This window comes from Mustela nivalis (assembly GCF_964662115.1).
Source record: "Mustela nivalis genome assembly, chromosome: 4".
Lineage (NCBI taxonomy): Eukaryota > Metazoa > Chordata > Mammalia > Carnivora > Mustelidae > Mustela > Mustela nivalis.
In genome coordinates, this window is record NC_139023.1 from 147,715,666 (window position 1) to 147,732,950 (window position 17,285).

The 17,285-nt window shown below is 40.4% G+C and overlaps 1 long non-coding RNA gene across 1 annotated transcript; it reads right to left on the minus strand.

The window, feature by feature from the left end:
• Positions 1-6,638: 6,638 nt before the first annotated feature.
• LOC309862685 lies at positions 6,639-9,732 on the minus strand. Its single transcript, XR_014310654.1, has 3 exons — positions 9,650-9,732; positions 8,970-9,041; positions 6,639-6,904 (listed from the first exon to the last, which is right to left on the minus strand). It is a non-coding gene; the product is annotated as an uncharacterized lncRNA (long non-coding RNA).
• Positions 9,733-17,285: the final 7,553 nt, after the last annotated feature.

The window sequence follows — 17,285 nt, forward strand, 5'->3', positions numbered from 1 at the left end:
GCTGAAATACGTAGGTTTGCCAGATTTCACAAATAAAAACAACTCATTAAATTTAATTTCAGTTAAACAATGAATAAGTTTTAGTATTAGTATTAGAGCCTATTTAGCCAGAGCGGCTCCACCTCGGTTTAACAGCCATTTTGTTGTTTATGCAGTAAAACTTAAACTGACCCTGCCCGCCCCCCCACCCCGGGGAACTTACTTAAAAGCAAGTCTGGGAAACCAGTAGAATGTGGTCAACCAGTCCCTGATAACAGAGCCCGAATGCAGGGATGCGTTGGGCCAGGTGGAGACATCCAATCGGTGGAGCGCGCATACTGTCTCCCTAGCTACCAAGGAGTGTGAGTACCCCCCTTGGGCGCCTTTTGGGCGCCAATTCTGACCAAGGTGATAGGCTGGTTCAAATATCTACTATAGGGTAAATTGTAATTCAATTGGTCACTCATGTGTGACCTACCATGACTGTGCAGCTTTCTCTGTGTGTTACAATCTCATTGACCACCTGTGTGTGGCCAGGCTCAACCACATGGCCTTTGCCCTTTAAAAGTTAGCTGGTAAGGCAGGGAGGAGTCACCCTCTCTGTAAGAGGCGGCCCCATCGGTCTGTTTGATTGTCAATGCATGGCACGAAATAAACCTTTGCTTGACCCTCGCTTTGTATCAGTCTCGCTCCTTTGATTACGGAACTCTCATTAGTATATCTCATGCAAGAGGTGGCAAAAACTTATGTCAAAAATATATTTGTCATCTGAAACTAAAACCTAATTGAGCAGGCTGTATTTAGCCCTGCTATGGTACAGGGAGGAGGAGAAGAGAGGGGGAGAAGGGGAGGTGGTGGAGAAGCAGGAGAGGGAGGGGAAGGGAGAGGACAGTGAAATTCAGCAATTGCAACAATAGCCCTGGGGCAGGGTGGGGGGTGGAAAGCATCATATTACAAAACCAGTTCCTTGCAAGGTGTCTTGTGCACTTGACGAGACCCAGAAAAGATTTTTTTTTTTTTCCACCAAATGGGGACTCCTACTTGATCATACTTGACACTTTGTTCCATTCTGTTTCATTCATTCATTCCAAACATTTATTACCTGGGAAGGGAAAGGGCAGCCCAAATGTGGTTAATTTTCAGCTCTTCAGGAACTCACCAAACCTCCATGCCAGAAGAGAAATAAAAGCCACTTGCCCCAGGGCTTGAAGGAGGGGACACTCTCCCTGCCAGCTGCAGGGAACAGGAGTGTTTGCAAAGAGGACCCTCTCGAAACCTACCTTACAGTGTTCTACCTCTGAACCATGGTCCTATCAGGTCATTTCTGATCCTTCTTAAAAGCTAACTTCATAGAGGTCTGCTTTTAGATGGGAATCATGCAGCCAACAGCAGAGGAGGTGGCCCTTTGGAGAGGCAGAAGGGTTGTTGGGAGAGCAAGTTGTAAGGTTGAGCAATTCTGTGGTCTACTTGGGGTAAAGTCATATTTAGGGAGGATGCTTAATGATGGCTATACCTCTAGCAATTTGTTTGGCTCTGGAAGCACGATTATCTATCTACCTATCTATCTCTCTATCATCTATTTATATCATGTCCAGTTAGCCAACATATAGTATTTTCAAAATGCATCTTTTCCTGGACGCCTGGGTGGTTCAGTCAGTTGAGTGTCCGACTCTTGCTTTCAGCTCATATCATGATCTCAGTATCATGGGATGGAGCCCTGCCCTGGGCTGAGCTCAGTGGGGAGTCTACTTGGGATTGTCTCTCCCGCTCCCTCTGCACCCCCTCCCATCTCTTGCTCTCTCAAATAAGTAAATAAAATGTATCTTTTCCAAAAATCATATTAATTGCCTAACCTTAGTCCATGACTCAGTCATTTTCCCATGGGCATCCATGTCAACTGTTTTAGTATTGAAAAGCAAGAGGGGGGAAATCATTGATTAATTCAGTATGGTGTTTACTATATAAGAGTAATATGTAATGCTAATAATAATATTAATAATATTTACTTATAAATTACAATTTATATTATTTATAGTAAATTGCTTACATATATACTATATGTAAATTTATGTATACTATATAGTTAGATATATAGTAAATTACATAAGATATTTATGACATACAATATATATTATTACATTTTATATATTATAATATATATAATATATATAGTGAATAGAAGGGAGGATTTCTTTCCTAAAATAATAATACACACATATAGTGCATTATAATGTGACATAATATGTGTATATATATACTTGCCATAATAAAATTTGATGCAAACAGAGCTAATGTCTATAAATAAGGTAGTATTAGGTCTCAAGTTCATCAGCGCATCTCTTAAATAGAGCTCATTCCTAGAGAATATCTGGTAAATTTCAAATATGGAAGAAAAGAGAAGTCTTATGTAAAAGCGTATATGAGTAGTTTTTGGTTCTTATTGCTGTCTATCTCTTTCTCTCTCTTTCTTTTTAAAGAAAGCCAGATCTTTCTTATTACTCACAAACACAGTCATTTCTAGTCCTTAAATGACTTACTGGAATCAGGAATTTGACATCTTGTTCATATAAAGATTCAGAACTATCAAAGGGATATCAATATTACCAGATGCTAAAAAAGACTGGAAAATGAATCTTACCCAAGCAATACACAAGAATATAGCAATTTTAGGTCAGAAACACAAAACACCTGCTAAAAATAAAAAAACATAGAGATCAATACTTAATAATCTCATAAAAGGGGAAAAAAAGGATAATTACCAGATATTACAAAGCTCCAAATAAGAACAAAGAAGAAGAGTTTGGGAGTCCAGATTATAATTTAACCCTGTGGTTCTTAAACCTACAGGGAGGAAACTGAAGCTCTTCTGAAAAGGGCCAGAGGAAACAGAAAGAATTGTTGAACTCATTTTGACCCAAATCCCTGGACATCACCAGTCTCTGTGCACAAATGCATATACCCTAACAGGAATATGAAAATGACACTGACTCTGAGTCTTCACCAAGAAGACAGAACCTCAGCCTCTGGCATTTCCCAGGGGATGCCTCACTCACGCTCACAGTTCATTCCAGCAGCCTCACTCCGTGCCCAGCTTTTGCCCTGTTCCTCACCGGCACTGGCCCCATTTCCTCTGCTTACAGAGATGCCTTGGAGAAGCTCTGTGCTGTACTGTTTGGAACCGCCATTGGGAAAGTCTGATGAAGGTGCCACAGGGTACCACCTCCCCTATCCCACCCCCCACCTCATTCACTATTACAGCACTTTGTTTTTTCCTTTGTACCTCTGATGATTCAAAGTATAAGTCATGATAGAGCCTTCATGTCATTCCTGTCCTGATTGAGCTTCTTCTCTAACACCTAGCCCAATGCTTGGCACATATGAGGTACCCAATAAGTATTATAAATGATCAATAAAATATTATAAACATTTTTTCTACAGGGAAGTCCCGAAATTTTGGCTGCTCAAAGCTCTCTCATAACAATAGTAAAATGGTCCTTCCTATGTGCAGGCAATTTGCCTGGGACTTCATATATGTTAACTCATTGCTTCCCATCAAACCCTCTTGAAAGAGGTACACTTCCATTTTCCCCCACTTATAGATGAGAGAACTGAGGAAAAGAGAGGTTAAAATATTTGCCTAAGATCTAAGCAGTGAACAGTAGAGTTGGGGTTTGAACCCCAATAATCTGCTTTTAGTCAGACCTCTTACCTTCCTACTGAATCACTTCTTTTAAAAAGTCCAAGAGGTCAGGTGGAAGAATCCATCTCCCTCCTCTCTGTTCTCTCTCTCTGCTTCAGCTTCCTTTGCCAGATATCATGCTGTATTAAAACAAACCCTAAAAATAATAGGAATAATAATACCATGCCATCTTCCTCCCTACCTTGCTCTCTTCCTTCCTCCCTTCCACTCTTCCCTCCTAAGTTTCATGGCACACCCACACCTACCATGTCAGGCCCACACCAGTTACCAGAGCCACAAAGCTGACTAAGAACTAGTCCCTTCCACAGAATCACAGTCTAGTAGAGAAACAGAGGGGCCAACAACATTAACGACTTAACCTAAATAAACAAAACTCAGTGGAAGCATCTGGTAAACCTCAATGCAGATAATGTTGGCAGAAAGAGACAGAGGCCAGCAGAAAACTGAGTTCATGAACAAATTAGGGGGATAAAAAAAGTCGAGTCCATGTCAAGACCGACTACTGGCTCTTGAGGACGCCACTGTGAAGTGTGGTCCATACGCTCACAGGCAGAGTATAAATTGCTGCCAGATGTTCCTAAGAAATAAGCAAAAAGAAAGTGGCAAAACTGCAAGGTTTCAAGTAAATCTTATTAGGCTGTACAGAGAGGACCAGAATAGAGAAGAATGGATCACATAAGCAAATAACTGAAGGAGAGGAAATTTTGCATTTCACTAAGCAGTGTAATTTATCATTTTCCAGAAAAATTTTTTAAGGGCAACATCAAAGATTCTATTTTGGTTTGGTATTTCTTTAGTGGCATTTGTTTTGTGCCTGGGTTTACATCTTAAGAGAAAGGCCATAAGACATATGTGAGAGGGGTCTGTTCACGGAATAGAGAAATCTGGAAATACACTATCCCTACCAGAGGTCAAACCAAGGCCTGGGAAACACTGGTCCGAAAGAAAATGGGAGATCCCACTTTTCACATCTACTTTTCATTAAGGAGAGGAAGTGTAATGTCATAGAGCAAGGTGTTTGAAATCACAAAGCCTTTTAGAGCTCACGCTATGATTTATGAGCTGTTGGACCATGGTCAGTTATGTAACCTTGAGAAATCTTAACTTTAACCATCTGTAAAAGGAAAGTGTTGGTATTTTCTTCAGAGTTTTTTAGTTTTGTTTTGGTTTGGTTTTTGTAATTGTTATGCCCCAATAATGGGTCCGTGATTAAAGGAGTGAGACTGATACAAAGTGAAGGTCAAGCAAAGCTTTATTTTGCGCCAAGCATCAAGAATTTAACTGAGCGTTCGGGACGCACCTCCTACAAGAGAGGGCGACCCTTCTCTGTTTCACAGACTAGCTTTTAAGGGCAAAGGCCATGTGGTCAGGCCTGGCTACGTACAGGTGGTCAATGAGATTGTAACACACAGAGAAAGCTGCACAGACATGCTAGGTGACCAATTGAATTACAATTTACCCTAGTAGACATTTGAACCAGCCTATCACCTTGGTCAGAACTGGCGCCAAAAAGATGCCCAAAAGGAGGGGCCCATACTCCTTGGTAACTAGGGAGACAGTATGCATCCCACTACTGATGGAGGTCTCCACCTGCCCTGACCCACCCTAGTATCTGGGCTTTGTTACCTGGAGCTGGTTTCCGGGACTTGTTTTTAAGTAAATCCCCTGGGGGGAAGGGGAGCAGGGACAGTTTAACTTTAATGAAAGCCTCTCGCTAAAGAGGTCCTTACAGTAATGATTACATGAGATTTTGCCTGTAAGTAGACTTCCAGGTGCCCCATCCATAGTAATGTCAGCTATCCTTGGTTGTGGTAGTAATGGTGGTTGTAGAATGAAGGTATGTGGAAGGGAAAGGGGTGTCCTTTACTGTCTTCAACTCTCTATTTAAATAAGTATAATAATTCACTCAAACTAAAAAAAAAAAAAAAGAATTAATAATCTGGGACCCTTCAGACATAAGTGCATTCTCCAATGCCCCTTCATGTCAAAATGCCAACCCATATATCTGTCTTTGGCAAGATTTGTGGGAGATGCTTCCCATAATATTGATTTAAAAGCTTTGACGACATGGCCCAAATATTTCCAATCTCTTCTTAATAAGGTTAGGCACTATATTTAAACCCTTCCTGAATCCATTGATATTTTATGCTTGTTGGGGTAAGGCTTACTTAATGCTGTCTGCCTGTAAGTACATATGAAAGAAGCACTGGTTTTCAGCTCTGGGACTGTTAACTCAGGAACTTGAAGTTCTGTCTTTTGGTAAATTGATGATCACAAGTCTCCAAGAACTACTAAGACAGGGAAGGGTGTCCTTGCTGCTGGATGTCCACACCACCTGGGATTGTCTAAGTAGCAGTCTGGTTCCCCAATCCCTACTCCTCAGTGGCTCTGGTGGCCTTGTTCCCACCACCCTCTCCCTTAAGGCACTGCTAGAAAGAGCTGCAGTGGCCACCCTCTTCATGGTCTCAAATACCAGTCAGAAAGGCCATGGCAGGAAGGCATGTCAACTGCAGCATCTAATTCTGACTATATTACCCCCCACCCCCGAAATTACTTTGACCAAAACCATGCTGACAGGAAGGAAAAATCGAGGAATAAGCCAAATTTGAGCAAAGAAACCAAGAAGAGGGTCAGCATTTTGGAGAATTCAATATCAGGGCTTCCTACGCAAGGAAGTAGAAAATTTCTTTGTGAGCAAATGCTATTAACATTCTCTTTAAATTCAGTGCTTTAACTAGACACGACACAGGGCGTTTGGCATGGACTGCATTTCCTGTCACAATTTATTTTGGAGTTAGAAAATGTTTTTACTCAAAAACTAACTGAAAGCCTACTTCTCTACTGTCATAAATCAAGATATCTCACCCATCTCAGTAGGACTTGGACCCTATCCAAAAGTTGCCCACAAAAAGAGAGAGAAATGAAGAGCTTTTGCAAAGGGAGGATACCTTCTGCACATCATTTCCCAAAGGATTTGGAGAAAGTTCCTAGAGATGGCCTTTTGAATTATCTGACAGACTTGCCCTACCCATTTCAACCTCCTTGGAGGGTCTGGTCACCATGTTGGCAGGCTAGTGGAATAAAATAAAGCAATAAGATTGTTTCCATGAGTGCCAAAGCTCCTTTTTCTAGGATTCCTGAAAGCAGAAAGCACATCAGGCTTCTGTGGGATGGCTTCACAGACATAGCAGGATGGTCAACGTTGAACTTCTTGAGTCACAGCACCTTGACAGAGTTCATGGAACACAAGACACTCAGTAAACGCTTGACTGATGACATGTCACATCTGCTGTTGTTAAATTTGATTCCTGTGTGTTTCTTATTTATCTGTCAGCTTTTATTACTGTTTAGGCATATCTTCAAAGACAGTTATATTTTCCTCAACTTCGTTTCATAGCCAAATTTTTGATGAAGCCCCTGGTACCACCCCCTGGGCCTGTATGACAGCCCTATTTTATTCCATTTATCACACTGTGCTGTACTGGCCTTTTGCTCAGCTCCACTACCTTTAGAAAATGAGGGAGGACTTATTCTTGTTTATCATTGTCACCCAGTGCCTAGTGCAGCAGACATCTTTTGGAAGTCTTCAGTAAATACGTATTGCATAAACAAATTCTTATACCCAAAGTTAAAGCTTTGTGTTTCCTAAGCAGTTAAACTGACATCTATCAATTCAAAGCCTCCTGTAAAAAAGGTTGTTTTCACCGTGAATCAAAACTGGATTGTGCAATTTGCATGAGACAAACATTTTAATGCTAATCTTTGCTTTCTATTGTGTACTATTCTCCTTCCTGCTAATTTTGCTGTCAGAGGTCTCAGAGGAGAGTGGAACACTTTAATTATGTCACCTTTGCAAAAATGTAAAACACAAACCATCATTTTTAAGCATACTCTTTTCTTAAGGTGCTGTTTTGTTTTTTTGGTTCTGTTTTGTTTTGTTTAAAAGCAGCCATTTCCTCTTTAAAAGTTAAGTCTAGAGTTGCTTTGAACTTTACGGTACAAGAATACAAACTCTTTTTCAACATTCTGCAAATATTTGTTGAGTTCCTAGTATTGCAGGACACAATTCCAGGAGCTAATGATAGAGACCGAAAAATGGACAAAATTGCTGATCAGATTGAGCTTAAATTCTAGTGAAGGGGAGATGAGCAAGAAACTAATACCAAGAAAATGTCAGGAAATGGTCAATGTGCTAAATAAAATAAAATAAATTTATGTCCAAAGTCCAAAATCCAAATGCTGCACAGGACTATTCTAGAATGGGTGGTCAGAGAGAGCAATCTAAGAAGGTGAAATTAATCTGAGTCCTGAATGAGGACAGGAGTCAACTATTGAACCAGGGTCGTTGCAGGCAGAGGGGTTGGCAGATCCCAAACTGGGAATACACATGGCTCGGCCAAGGAACAGATCATCTTCTGTAGGCCTGCAGGTCCTCCGAGGTAAGTGCCACAGACTAAATGTTTGTGTCACAAATCATATGTGGAAATCCTAACCCCCAATGTGATGGCGTTAGGAGGTAGATGGAGTCTTTGGGAGGTGATCAGGCCATGAAGTTAAAGCCCTCATGAATGGGATCCTGCTCTTATAAAAGAAACCCCAGAAAGCTTCCTCACCCCTTCCACCAGTGTGAGGACGTAGCCAGATGATGGGCCATCTGTGAAATAGGAAATGGGCTCTCACCAGACAAATCGGCTATCATCTCGGTCTTGGATTTTCCAGTCTACTGAACTATGAAAAATAAATCTCTACTGTTTATAAGCCACCCAGTGCATGGTGTTCTGCTAGAGCACCCGCACTGATTAAGAGAGTAACCCTATAACCCCATGGATCAGACCCTCAGGTCTCCCTCTATGCTTGAAAGAAAGCTTGGCTCCACCAAATACACTGTGACGAGAAAGATGGATCAAATCCACCAAGTCAAGCTATCACACAGCTACATTTTGAAAGGCATTGGCATCAACCAAACTTACTATCCCCCTAAGATCATCAGGTCATCTACAACCTTCTGCTTTCTGTTTCTGGAAACTTAATGCTGGAATAACCATCTTCTTTCACTCTCTGTTTCACGCACACGTGTGTGTGTACGTGCGCGCGCACACACACACACACACTCACACACGGGTTCAGAATCTTCATGATGTTCTTTGAGGATCTGACTACATTTCTGTTAAATTATTTGTTTATGCTCCACAATTTACGTAGCAGAGAAGCAAAGTGGTCCCTAAATTCCCTGCTCACACACATGCACACATGCCTGCTCTACATATTTATACTAAATTAAACCCTTTACCTCCAGTCAGTCCAACGAGGAGTTTTTCTCACGAGGGGATTTTTCTGGGAGGTGGGTGGCTGGTCTGTGGCCCTGAAAACGAACAGAAGAGGCTCATGTGACCAGTGCCAACCCTCAGAGAAACACAGAACCCCCAGATTTTAGTATTACTAAGCAGGTTAAGTCTCTGCTTCCCACCTACAAAGCCCATGCAGGGCTTTCGCCTTGAAATTCTGTTTTAAATAAAGAGTTCATCCACATGTATAAAATACATGAACTATTGGTGGTACTTTTCCTCATTTTCTCCTCTCATCTTTGTAGTAATCTCTTGAGGGAGGTGCTTTGTAGAAGAGTTAAGGGTGGCCCAGGCAAAATACCTCTGGTCACACAGCTGATTTGTTCTGCTGGGATCTGAGTTGAGTTCAGGAAATCCAGTTCATTTTTCTTCAGCCCTATAACATAAGCTCCTGACAGCCTTGTCTGGGCTCCCACATGGGCCCTGTTTCTTTAGGTCCAGGGGAACGGCCGTTTGATTTTTGGGTTTGGGGCAAGGGGAGGTTTCCTGCGCTGAAATTGCTGTAATTTGATTCCTAAGAAATTTCTTGACTCATTGAAAACAGACAATAGGTGACAAGAGGGTGAGAGAGAGTAGAAGTGGAGGTGGAGAGGACCAGAGAGAGAAGAAGAAAAGGAAAGCTCACATTTATGGAGCTCCTGCTACTTTTCAGATGCTGAGCAGCGTTCTTTACATGTAGGGGATCTCCTTAAAATTCTCCACCTCCCAGCCCTTGCCTCCTGGTGTAACACTGATTACCGGGAATCTGAGGTCGGCTGGCCCACAGAAAAGCCCAAATACCAACTGGAAACAACAGCCACTCAGTGATTTTATTTACTTGTTTATTTATTTTTAGTGCCTGAGATTAGAACGCCTGGGAAAGCAGGCTTCCTGCTCTTGGGCACCTCTCTGTGGCCATTGCAAGAACATTCCAGAAAAACCATTAGGCTGCATGGCTGAGCTGCTCAAATGAACAATAAACCCTTGGCTGTCTTCTCGTCTGTCTTTTCTGCTTCGTGTCACATTAAGCATATAAATGGTTAACAGAAATGTGCTTCTTCAATATTTGTGACTGTCCTCTGAGTGCTTTCCAACATAAATATATGCCGAGAGGCTTTGGAACCACAGAGGTCTGAGCCACACAATGCTCTGCCTGCCAGATAGCTGCTCTCCCACAAGCTCATTGGTCTGCATCTCAGTTTCTTTGTCTGTAAACCGGGCCAACAACCCCTATCCTTTGGGGATATTGTGGAGATTAGATGAGATGACCCACGTGGAAGTATCCAAGTCCTTCCGTGGTTAAAAAATGTTGGCTCCTTTTCTCTCCCTCTCCTTTGCCCTCTACACAGCATGATTTCCACCTAAAAGTCTGACACTGAACACTCTCAGTGTGGCTTTGTTTCTAAGGGAACATCACAGATCTAGGCAAAGCGAAGAACGGGAAGGAAATCTGGGAGTGTGGGTTAGCCTTAGGGGTCTTTCGGATGATGATTTTGATGATGATGATTTTGATTTGGTGATCCCAAATCAAAGAGCTGAGTGAAGGGAGGCTCTTTTGGACAGGCTTTCCAAAAGAGGACCCGCCGGGAGCCTCCCGGGCTGGCTGAGGACCCGCTGGGAGCCTCCCGGGCTGGCTGCGGACCCAGGCTTCCTTTCCCAGCGCAGAGAGCAGCTGCCTTGCTGCGGCTGCCATGTTGGAGGGCGTTCCGTGCCTCGGGGGAGCGCGAAAGGCAGCTCCTCCCCGGAGGGACCGAAAACAAAGGACAAGGTCCTTGTTCTCCGTTTGTATTTATTTTGTGGACAGCTGCAGCAAAACTCTACCTGTGGCAACCTTTCACGACAGATGTCCTTTCTGCTTTTAGCTGCAGGCATGTTTCCAAAGCAGATGCCAAACGCACGCTGTTGCCCAAAGCTTACGTATGCATAGACGTGAAGGAACTAGAGACTCCCAAGAAACCGCAAGGACCGAAGACCAGGACCCAGCTGGTTCTCCTGTCTGGTAGGGAAGGGAGGCAAGGAGCCCTTAGGGAGAGAGAGCCCTCTCTGTATCCCCAACTCTTCTGCTTTTACCTTTGTCATCTCCTTGAAAAGGGCATGGCCTTTGGGTAACCAAAGACCTGGGTTTGAATTCTAGTTGTTATTTGGGGGCCCTGAGACCCTAGAGAAACCACTGACCTTTGCTGGGTTTCAGTTTCCACATCTGCAAAAGAAAGCCCATGATTTTGTGAGGAGAAAGTATGACGAGAAATGCAAAAACCCCACAGAGTTAATAAAAACATAAAAGATGCTCAATTGGTTATTTTTTTCATTAATGGGGGACTATTATCAAACAGTAGCTTCCTAGGAAATGAATACGCTTGTGGAATATTCATATAAACCATGTTTAAAGCAATTAATAAGAAGCTTATATGCAGCAAAATATATTTAAAAATAAACCCCAAAATGTTGATTATTTCTGGGTCACAAAATCTAAGGGAATTTTTATTGCTTTGTTTATAGTTACCTGTGTTTTTCTCATTTTTTGGCAATGAACATGCTTTGCTTATATAAGAAAAAATAGAGCCAAAGCAGTCTCATAATCTTAATAGTCCAGAAAAACTTTCAAGATACATTATTACAGGGGTGCCTGGATGACTCAGTGGTAAAGCCTCTGCCTTCCGCTCAGGTCATGGTCTCGGTGTTCCGGGATCGAGCCCCGTGTCAGACTCCCTGCTAGGCAAGGAGCCTGCTTTCCCCTGTCTCTCTGCCCACTGCTCTGCCTACTTGTGGTCTCTCTCTCTGTCAAATAAATAAATAAAATCTTAAAAAAAAAATACATTATTGTAAACAAAACATGGATGTGCACAAGACCACACTATGATAGAAGCTACAGTGTAGAAGCTGCAGTAAGACTGTAGAATAAAACCTTTGCAATCTCTATGTGGGGAAATTGTAGTGCTTTTATCTTTCTTTCTTTTTTTCTTTTGATGTGCTTTTTCTACATTTTTACATTAGTTCTTAAAGTCCTGAAAGGAGAAACAATTAAATTCTTTAAAAAGCATACAAAAGGAGAACAGACACTCCTGACAGTAAACAAACATGATGCACATACAAAATAAGTTATAGAAATAAATATATGACTTGCTAAGCCTGTAGCAACATTAGTGAATAAACAGCATATTTAATATCCTGTAATATCTCCAGATCACCTCATATCTGGCCTCAGTGCCTGCTTACACGCTTCCTCTGCCCAGAATTCTTTCCCCTCTGCCTATTCCCTCAGTACCACGCCGCCTCTAGGAAAGGCTGCCACGACTTAACTGCACTGATTTGTTCACATATACATCCTTTCCCACTAATTTGTAGAACCAGGTCTCATTCATCTCTTTATCTTAATATTTAATAAAGCGATTGGAATGTCATATGTGCTCAATAAATGTTGATTAACTAAATCACTTCATCTAAAATCTGCTTCATGTCTATCTTAAGGTATATTGCTATCAATGCCTGCCAGTCTTATAGTCTGGTTATTGGGAAATCTGAGGCCAAAATTGCAGTTCTAAGTCAGTATTACAGAGGCATTGTAGGATTAATCAAAGTAAAGATGATAAACTCACTTCCTAATATTGGAGCTAACATAACAATAATTTATGAATAAAAAGCAAAGGGCCATGATCGTATCAAGACAACATAATTGCAAGGCATACTTGCCCCAAATTGACTCTCAACTATATCCGTGCACATGCACAGAGGAAGAACGTATCCATGTTCTTTTTTTTTTTTTTTTAGATTTTATTTATTTATTTGACAGAGAGAAATCACAAGTAGATGGAGAGGCAGGCAGAGAGAGAGAGAGAGAAGCAGGCTCCCTGCTGAGCAGAGAGCCCGATGTGGGACTCGATCCCAGGACCCTGAGATCATGACCTGAGCCGAAGGCAGCGGCTTAACCCACTGAGCCACCCAGGCACCCCGTATCCATGTTCTTAATTGTTGCTTGCAACCGGACTTCTTCCTGTGGTCATTTTCAATGATGGCTACACGTTAGAATCACTGAAAAAAAAATTTTTTATTATGACTCCAAGTTAATGAAGACAGAATCTCTGGCAATTTAGAATTAAAATTGAGAGCTATTTGCCTTTAAAAATGGAGGAAAGAAATTGTATTTTAAAGCAGTTACAGTCCTTCATGGGAACACTCCACCAATGTGTGATCAACAGGGTGACCCTAAAATGGCATATGAACTAGAACTGTCCTGAACAAACCAAGACACATACTTCCCCTAGTCATGAACCATATTTTGAGGCTCACGCTTCTAATGGATATGATCAAGAATGAACCCAGGACCATTAGTTGTTTCCTGACTGCCAGAATCCTGGCGAATTTTGAACCAAATGAATGTCCTGTCCTGGTAGTTTTGGAAAAAATAGGGATGGGAGTTTGAGACTGGGTAGAAAACTGTCAGCTCTTTAAAAACATATTGATAGATAGATAGATATAATGCAGATACTAGAAGTAAAATATGCCCGTGTATTTTCTGCTTCTGTCCAAGAAGGTGGCTCCCCAAACATCTGATATCAGGCATGGAGTGCTCCAAGATCACTCAAACCTCTATTTTCATCTCGTGCCTATGATGCTCCTTTCCTCTACAAGCTGGTCAGGATTACCATTCTCCCTAGCTTCCCAGTTCCTACAGATCTTTTCTATGATAAAAATCTGACCCAGAATAAAAAATGTTGCACATTTGTTTATTTATTTATTTTTAAGATTTTATTTATTTATTTGAGAGAGAGAGCAAGAATGGGAGAGAATTATGAGAGGAGAGAAGTCAGAAGGAGAAGCAGGCTCCCTGCTGAGCAGGGAACCTTATATGGGACTCAATCCTGGGACTGCAGGATCATGACCTGAGTCGAAGGCAGTCGCTTAACCAAGTGAGCCACCCAGGCGCCCAAAAATGTTGCACGTTTATGATGATAAGAATAGAAAATATTAGGGAGAGAATCAAAGAATAAAGGCAGCTGTGGATATTGGAATGGGCACTGAGTCAACATACCTGGGTTGAAACCACATGACACAAACTCCATTGCAGTCTGACCCCCTGTTGTGTGGGCGGTTTGTAAGAAACAAAGAAAATAAGCAATTGAAAATGTCTTTGATTCATGGTTAACTTGCTGACTGTGGTGCTGTGTATGTTGTCTGAGGTGGAATTATTAGACGCCAGTGATTGCGTGATGACACAGGTAGCCGCCAGTGTACATGAAAGCCAAGTACCTAAATAACTGTCAAAGGCAATTTTTCTAAAGATTGATGTGGTTAATGTTATTTTCTCTATATTTAAATTTATTTCTGTCATCTTATCTTTGCTTTCTATTAACCATGATTTTTGTGAGCTGTATTTATTTTTCTTCTTTTTCATTAAATAATCCACTCCCCCCCCCCAACCATGTCTGAAAATAGGACATTCTGTTTCTATTCTTTTCTGGTTATTTGTCTATTTTCCATGTGTACATAACTTTTCAAAATCTAACTTTAATTGTTATCTTTACCTTCATGGAGAGCATGAAGAGTTTAGAATAATAGTTTTATCTCTACCCCATTCCTTCCCCACCTACATTCCACAGAGTAGGGTTGTAAATATTTCATTGATACTTGGATTTATAGCTCCTCATTATTCATTGTTTTCACTGTCATAATTATCACTATTATTATTGTCCTACAGCCAATGCGTCTTTCAATTTACTCATGTGTTTACTATTTCTCTGTTCAGCATTTCTTACATCTCTCCTCAATTCAATCTCTTTTATAGAACACGTGGATTTTTTTTCAGTGATGGTTTGTTAATGGCAAATACCTGACACTTGCTTGTCTAAAAATATCTTTTTTTCTACCCATATTCCTTAGAGACACTTCAGCTACATATAGAATTCCAACTTGACTGTTACTTTCTATTTGTATTTTTAAAATATTATTTCACTGTTTTCTTCTATCTTTGTTATTGATTATTTCTGCGAGTTCCCAGTGGAGATGTCAGTTGTACAACTAATATGGAGGATGGCTTTGCAATATCTTCGAAAATTACAAACTCATTACTTTCAGCAAGCCATTTCACTGTAAGGAATTTATCCTACGGAAGAAAGTGCTCACTAGAATGATCTTTGAAGGATGCCTGAGTGGCTCAGTAGCTTGTGTCTGCCTTTGGCTCAGGTCATGATCCCAGGGTCCTGGGATCAAGTCCCACATCGGGCTTCTTGCTCAGAGGGAAGCCTGCTTCTCCCTCTGCCTGCCAATCCCCCTGCTTGTTCTTGCTCTCTCTCTTTCTCTGACAAATAAATAAATAAATAAAATCTTTAAAAAATTAAAATAATCTTTGAATATCATTATATTGTTCAAAACTTTCCAATAGCTTCTTTCCACACTGAAAGTAAACATCAAAGCCCTTACACAAGCTTACCTTGTCCTGGGATATCGACTTCCTTCTATCCCTTACCTCAGCTCCTATCACTCCCTTCCTCCCTAGCTTCTCCCCACCTTAGGGCTTTTGAGTTGATTTCTATCTGGAAACTACTCACCAAGATATCTACATGGCTCATTCCCTCATCTCTTCAGGAAGCTCCCTCATAGCCCTACATAAAATAGCTGCCATCATCAGCAGAATTTAATCTCTATCCCTTACTTGCTTTATTTTTCTCAATAGAACTTGACATTTGACATACAATATAGTTATTTGTTCATCTGTTATTTGTTCTACCAGTTTTATTATGAACTCCTTGGAAGGATAAGAAATTTGTCTTATTTGTTGCTATACTTTAGGCTCTAAAACAGTGCCTGGCATATAACAAGAATTATGCATTATGTGAATGAAATCATACACTTGTGAATAAGCAAAATGTTATACATATGATTTTTTATTTTTTTTTTTGGATAATTCTTTGTAGTAGAAAAAAAAAAGAGAGAAACAAATTGAATCTCCATCAAAATCATCTGCATAAATTACTGCCACATCTGTACACCAGAATACAGTGAAATACTTTTCATTTTTATTTATTCCCTTTATTCTTTTCCTTATCTTTCTCCTTCTAGGCTGTTGTTAGATAATGTATTCATAAATCTCTTTCCATTTATTAATTTCTTTTCAGTTGTATTTAACCTGATGTTTAACCCAATTGTTGAATATTATATTCATATACTGTATTTTTCATTTTCATCTGTAGAAGTTCCATTTGGCTTTTTTGCAAATCTTCTACTCATCACTACATAATATCTTGACATTTACTTATGTCTTTGGTTTCTTATTTTCTGTATTTATTAATTTAAGAAATGTTTTTCAACAATTCTATTGTTTCAAGTTCTTTGGGGATCAATCTCCAAAGGAGATTATTATCTCTGCTTTTGTTCATGGTAGGTTATTTATCAGTGTTTTCTAATTTTGGTTTATGAGCTCATCTTTAGCTAGTTCCCTATGGCAAACTTGTTTGAACTGGGAAAATACTGCATTCCTCTATATTGACTTTTGTATCTGCTACTTAGAAGTCCGAAGGGTATTAAAAATGATGGATCTTAGTATTACCAGCTTAGAGTTTCTTGAACTAAGCAGGAATTTTACATTGACTCCTTCTCAGCCTGTGACAGGACACACCTCTAGTTCAATGTCTTAGCTATTTCCCCATGTAGAGCCCAGACAAATACAAAAAATCTTCCTTGTCATTCCTTTTTGCCAGGGAAGATAACTTTATGTCTAGGATTTTTTTTCCTATTTAATCCACCCATTAAAGGCTCTAACTTCATGAAGACCCAAGCATTTGTTTCCTATCCCTTCCCCTCTATTTTAATGCTACTTTCTTGCTTACAAAGTTACTAAATAGCCCTATAGCTTCTGTATTTGTAGCTTGAACTACCTTAATGTAGCTTTTAATCCTTCATTTTGGCTGCTGGAATTCTTATTTTTACAGATTTGCAATAAAAACTAGTTTTGTTATATCCTGTACAATTTCTGGGTATTTCAAACTGAGTAAATATTTGGGCTTTCTAATCTACCCTATTACTATAATATGGAAGTGATAACTTATTATTAAGATTACATTTTGGCCAAATAGTTAAGTTGCTTAATACAGTTTAATAAATCCTTAGGAAATGGGATTTGAAGCCTGCTTCAAAATGTTTTATTTACCTCTATGCTGGTGATGAAAGATAGTTCAAGAAGCCCAAGCTTCATTTTCCATTTTGAAGAAAATGAACACAAGAAACACTTACGAATACTCACATAGAAAAGCAATTTCTAAATTTTTTTGGCTCAACACCCAGAGTAT